This window comes from Rousettus aegyptiacus, unplaced genomic scaffold, assembly GCF_014176215.1.
Source record: "Rousettus aegyptiacus isolate mRouAeg1 unplaced genomic scaffold, mRouAeg1.p scaffold_m13_p_1, whole genome shotgun sequence".
NCBI classification, from domain to species: domain Eukaryota; kingdom Metazoa; phylum Chordata; class Mammalia; order Chiroptera; family Pteropodidae; genus Rousettus; species Rousettus aegyptiacus.
The window spans coordinates 61,905,797-61,911,796 of record NW_023416284.1 but is presented as its reverse complement, the minus strand read 5'-3'; the positions used below and the strand labels follow the sequence as shown (position 1 = coordinate 61,911,796).

At 47.9% G+C, this 6,000-nt stretch overlaps 1 protein-coding gene across 3 annotated transcripts in view; it reads left to right on the top strand.

The window, feature by feature from the left end:
- The first annotated feature begins 4,602 nt into the window (after positions 1–4,602).
- Positions 4,603–6,000, top strand: part of KYAT3 (kynurenine aminotransferase 3) — a 46,302-nt gene continuing 44,904 nt past the window's right edge. For all 3 annotated transcript variants that reach the window (XM_016148508.2, XM_016148506.2, XM_016148507.2), the window contains exon 1: positions 4,603–4,840. The gene's annotated coding sequence lies outside the window, so the exon portion shown is untranslated. The remainder of the gene's footprint in view (positions 4,841–6,000) is intronic.

The window sequence follows — 6,000 nt, the reverse complement described above, 5'->3', positions numbered from 1 at the left end:
CAAACCAAGTTACCTTTGGGGCTACTAAGTAGAAATAAGAATGCCAATTTCTGTCCTGGTAAGCTCCCAATCATATAACACAGGCTGGTGGGGATTGCTGGGGTTACGGTTAGAAGACTGGCAGAAGACATAGAGAATTAAGATGGTCCAGACTGGATCCTTGATAGTCTTTCCTTTAGTAGGTCTGACGCAGGGTCCATTGTTCTGATGTCTGTGGTGGATGCGCAGAATCCAATGACGGTGTTCAGCTACCTTGACCGTGGTGGATGTTGTGAGGATGACAGGGAAAGGTCCGTCCCAGCGGGGCTCAAGAGATCGCCAATCGCCTGGAGCATGGTTCTTTGGCTGGACTGGATGCTGAGCGGTTGTTCTGGTAGCAGAGACCAGTTGGTGGGTCTCCTGCCATGCGAGATGGAGGGCCTGCAAAGACTTTTGTTAGCTTTTCTTCCCCTAACTTGGGGAGGAGAGGTGGGGGTCTTCCAAACATTATTTCATAAGGCATGATGCCCTTACAATAAGATGTGCACTGTGCCCTTATGAGGGCAAAGAGGAGGAGACTCACCCAGTTTTTGCCAGTTTCTAGCTTGAACTTAGTTAAGGTTTCTTTCAAGGTCCTATTCATCCTTTCTACCTGTCCTGAACTCTGAGGCCTATAAATGCAATGCAATTTCCAATTGATCCCTAACACCTTTGCTAGAGATTGGCTGGTCTGGGCAATGAATGCCGGGCCATTGTCGGACCCCAGTGTTACGGGCAGGCCAAACAGAGGCACTATTTCTGAGACTAATTTCTTTGCTACTACCTGAGCAGTCTCCTGCTTGGTGGGGAAAGCTTCAATCCATCCTGAACAATGAACACAAGCAAGTACTTGAATCCAAAGGTTCTCAGCCTGACCTCGGTGAAATCCAACTCCCAATGTTCCCCCAGTGCCTGTCCACGCAGATGTGGCACTGAGCTGATACTTGTTTGGCCATTTGTTGCAGTCCCATAAGGTAACAGTCTCTTTTTCAACAGTTCAATTAACTTGGTTCTTCCCAAGTGAGTGCTCTGGTGAACCTGGGTTATAAGGTCATGGCTCAAGACCTCAGGTACTACAATGCGGCCGTCTGGGAGCCTAACCCACCCAGTAGATTCCTCTTTGCCTCCCAGCTTGTTGCATAGTTCAGCTTCTCCTGAAGCGTAGGTAGGGGTGTCCGTTAGCACCCTGGGTGGTAGGGCCGGAAGAATGTCAATTGGCCCCACTGGTTTTGGGGCAGCCTCCTTTGCTGTCCAATCAGCAAAAGAGTTGCCCTGTGCTACCTCAGAGACCGAGTTCTGGTGCCCTGGGCAATGGACGATTGCCACTTTCTTTGACAGCCAAATTGCCTCAAGAAGGGCTAGTATTTCTTCCTTATTCTTCATTGATCCTTCTCTAACCCTACTCTCCTGGATCCATTGCTCGCCCTGGGTGCCTGTTCTCAGCCTCTGCCTTTTCCTGGTGCTCCCTTTGGCTGGGCTCCTTGCATGGTTGCAAGCAGGACCTTGGTCATCTTCTTAGTCTGTGCTATATCTACCTCCTCTCTATTGTTGAATACTCATTGGGCTATCTCGAGCAACTCAGACAGGTTCTTTCCTTCAAACCCTTCCATCCTCTGCAGTTTCTTTCTAATATCTGGGGCCGACTGACTGACAAAGGCTAAATTCACAGCTCTCCTATTATCAGGGTCTTCCAGGTCAATAAGGGTATACAACCAGTATGACTCTAAGAGTCATTCCAGGAACACCGCCGGTGACTCATCCTTAGTTTGGATGACCTCGCTTACCTTAGATAAGTTAGTGGGTCATCGGGCGACAGACCAGAGGCCCTGGAGCGGAAGCTGGCGATACCGTGGAGAGCCTCCTTATCTTGTTTGGTGTTGGGGTCCCAAGGTGAACTAGTGTTCGGGAGAACATGTTGGATGTGGGCCGGATCAGTGGAAGGCTGCCCATTGGGCTCTAATACCACTTTTGCAGTCTCCCTCAGGATCCGCTCCCACTCTTCTGAGGTAAACAGGACCTGGAGGAGTAGCTGACAATCGTCTGAGGTCGGCTGGTGGGTAAAGAAAATAGTCTCTAGGAGAGAAGTTTAGTCCCTATGGTTTCTCTGAGTAAGAAGGGTTCTGATGTTTCCAGTTCACTAGTAGGGAAAGGCCTCCGAGGTTCAGTCCCCCAGGGGGGTAGGACGACTCAAGGAAGAAGCCTGACCCATGTTAATAAGCCAGGGCTAGGATCAACCTCTGACCCAGTGTTTAGAGGGACGGGGCCACAGAGGCCAGAACAGTACATTCGACCAGTCTGGACAAACACATTACAGACAGACGAGAACCAGTTCGGACAGGCAGACACAACACAGCACACAAAATGCTAGCGTACTCAAAAACCTGAAGTCATGTCTGATGTCTCAGACCTTGACCGAACTAGGGAAGTATTGCTGCATCCAGCCTTCCACTAGTTTTCTTTAGGGCCCACCAACAGATTCCCAAAAACCTGAATACCTGTAGTGCAGTCTGACTCATTAGTGAAGCTGCTCCAGATGGCTCGTGCCCAACTGACACACAATTGAACCTTTTGTCCACCTGCCCTCCTGGCCGAGTCCGCCTGGAGTCTGGGGCTGAGGAACATCTCTCAGAGGCCATCCCCCGGATAGGACAGGTCCTTGCTCAAGGTGGCTGAGGGCACGGGTCTTAGGAGATTTCCCCCTCTGGAGAGATCTCGCTGGGGCCTCCAAATGTTGTGGTTTGATCAAATCTAAGACCCATGGAGCCAATTGAGATGAATTGTGAGCCTTTATTAGCCAGCTGGTGACTGACTCTCTACCACGGAGGGTTAGAGGACATCAGTCTTGAGCTCCCAAAAGGGGCAGTTTATAAAGCCTAGACTTGCACCCTGGTTAACATCAAACAAGCAAGAAGATTACAGAAACAGAAGTTGGCTCACTTGAAAATTTTCCACCCTTAACACCAGGTAGTGAAACTGTTGCTTCTTTACCGATTAGATCTAGCCTTTAGATTTTTCTCCCTTCTTCTAGATAAGCTGTACTATGAGACCCAATCTTAGAATTACCCCCACATCCAGTCAGCATCCCAAAAAGAATGAATTTCTACTTCATTGAACCCTCTCCTGAAATCACCAAATATAAACCCAAACCCTATAATAAGTCATTCCTAACACTGTTATTGAAATGACTCATGGTTTCCCAATGTGTTTGTTCTCCCTCATTGCAATGAGTAATAAATCCAACTTTCTGACTGCAGGTACATTCCCGGTGATCTTTTGCCTTGAGACTATTGACTAATGAATGCCCCTCATGTTACCAGAGCAAAGAGATCTGTCTGCCTGCAGGGATCTAAGTCCAATGAGATACATCCAGGTTTTGCAGCAAAGAAAGTAAAGGTTTATTTTAGAGTCACAAGCTCAGGAAATGCAGATCTGGCCCTCTGGTGGCCTCTAGGGGACAGGTTAAAATAGGGGGAGACTCATTAGTCATGAAAACTAAGAGAGTTGGTGTCATGGGTGCTACCGATTGGTCGGGGCTGGGGAAACTGATTATCGTGTCTGGTTCTGGAGTCAGCCATGGCATCACCCTGTCTGGTCTCATGGGAAGGTGGTCAGTGGAACTGTTCTGCCTCCATAGGCCTGGGGCTGAAGCATACCTGAAGCCAGGATAGTTATCCTTAGTTTAACTGAAACTTACTGTTCTTGTGATCAATAGACCTGAGGCTTTATTCTTGAAAAGTTCTGTCCTAAGGCTTAATGAGTAAGGCTGTAGTCATGCAAAGGTGGATGGATAACGGTGGAAAAAGCAAGTTATTGCTATTATATTAGCCAAAGTTTGCCTGAATCAAAAAAAAAAAAGCTATATTAAATAAATGAAGTTTGTGTCACACTCACAACAGCTCACAATCTAAGGAGAGATTATAGTATACAATTTCTCCATTCACCTTATCATAGTCCTTGTATCTAGGCGAACAATATATTCCTTCAACCAAAGACTGTATGTTCTTACCCCTAGGTCTGAATGACAATGCCACTGCCACTCCCACTCCATCAATTCTCTCATCTTCTTAAAATAGGAGCGAAAGAAAATGCGATTATGAGACTGAATTCTTAATAGAAGCTCTCCTTTCGCTAACACCGCCCCCCCCCAAAGGGATAACTCACAGTGTTCCTAGTTCTTAACACCTACTTTAAAAGTGTTATTTACACTTGTCCTTCAGTCACATCTCTCTTTCTCAGTTCTCTGATAGAATTCATTTTACTGTTGAGGAACAGCAAGTTCTCGTCTGCTTTTCCCCCCTCATCCCCATCACAGGTGATAAATTAATCTTTTTGCACAATTTTTAAGCCTTGTCCTCTCTCACGCAGCTTTCCACATTATTCCAACTATAACCCTCCTCTAGCCTAAACCCTGTGACCCCATAGCTTGCATTTTCTTCCAAATCAATCCTCCCCCTATAATCCTCCCCAAATCAATCAGTAACACAAAACCAATTAGAGTCCAAAGTCCTGGGTCCAAATTTCACAGCCAATCCCCGGCTATATCCAAGTCCCCGCCCCACCGCACTCCTTTACCCAAACCCTCCTCCATTCGGCAGAACTAATCCGACCTCCACCTACCCAGTCCAGTCACCGATCCCGGCTGTCTTCACAGCCAGCAGCGCCCTCAGTCCAGACCCCATAGCCAATCCTCCGTCATAACCCGGTGCACCTACAGCCCTAGAGTGAGTCCCGCCCAGGCGTGGTCCCCACCGCCGAATCATTTACCCCCAGGCCCCTGATCCCAGGTGGGACTCGAGTTTGGCAGGATCGTCGCATGTGAGAGGTAAGTGGGCGGCGAGGCTGGGCACCCCAGAGCGGAGTGAAGGTTGCGGCGCGGCCGTGGGGAGCGGTGCGGAGCAAGGCCGGGAAGTGGGGAGGTCGGCTGGGCTGCGCTTGCAGGAGCTGCGCGCCAGGCGCGGCTGGGAGGAAGAGCCGAGGCTGGATTTGGAGTCGGACTCGCGCTCCGGAGCCCAAGTCGCTGCCCTCCGGAACCCAAGTCGCTGGCGCGGGACTGGGCCTGGATCCCACCCGAGAGGACCGCGGGGATGGCTGCAGAGGGTCTGCTCTGTAGTTAACAGTTTTCTCTGGAAAGGGAATGGCACCGAGGTGCTTGGATTCTGAGATGTGATCCTCGGACCGTGGTCATCGATTGCCACTTTTGCTCTTCATTTTGCATTTCGAGTATTTTGAAACTAGCGTGGGTAGGAGTAACACCGACTGCGGTTCATCCATAACCAGAATTGTTAATAAAAAATAAGACAAAGTGTTAACCTGTCCCATGAATGAATATTAGTGAATCTAAAGATTTTAATCCAAAGAGAAAAGCAGTCCAACCTGTTGCTTTTGGAGTCCGAGCAGCCGTAGGAGTGCGAGCCCTACAGTGAAAATGTTGTTTAGAATTAAAAGCCAGATATATTTTGATTTTCTCCAACTTTTGAATGACATCTAAATTTATTTAGTTAGTTAGCTTATTGGTGAACACACCTGTGAGATGTTAATCGCATTAGAAAAATGCTGCCTAGAATGTGTTTATTTGAAGCACAGGAAAAATACAGCTTCAAAGTACTGAATCTGTATCTGTCAGCCTACTTAGATGTTTTTGAAGACATTTTATCAGCGATGCCTTCACAGTTACTTTCACAATGAGATTACCTAGTGAGGGAGTGATGAGTGAGAAGGAAAGAGAGCCCAGATGTGAATATTGAGGAATCCCATCCTTTAATGGCAGGCTGGGGAGAGGTAGAAGGAAAATAAGGGATCGTTGTCTATCAAAAGCCCAGGGAACAAGGTGTTTCTGGGAGACAGCTCAACCAGCAGTATCTAAAAGTACAGAGAGCTCAAGGAAAGTGAGAATTGCAAAATATGGGTTTCATACTATGAGGGTCAAAATTGACCTGGGCAAGAATGGCCTCTATGATTACAGATTACAATCAACTCCCAAAT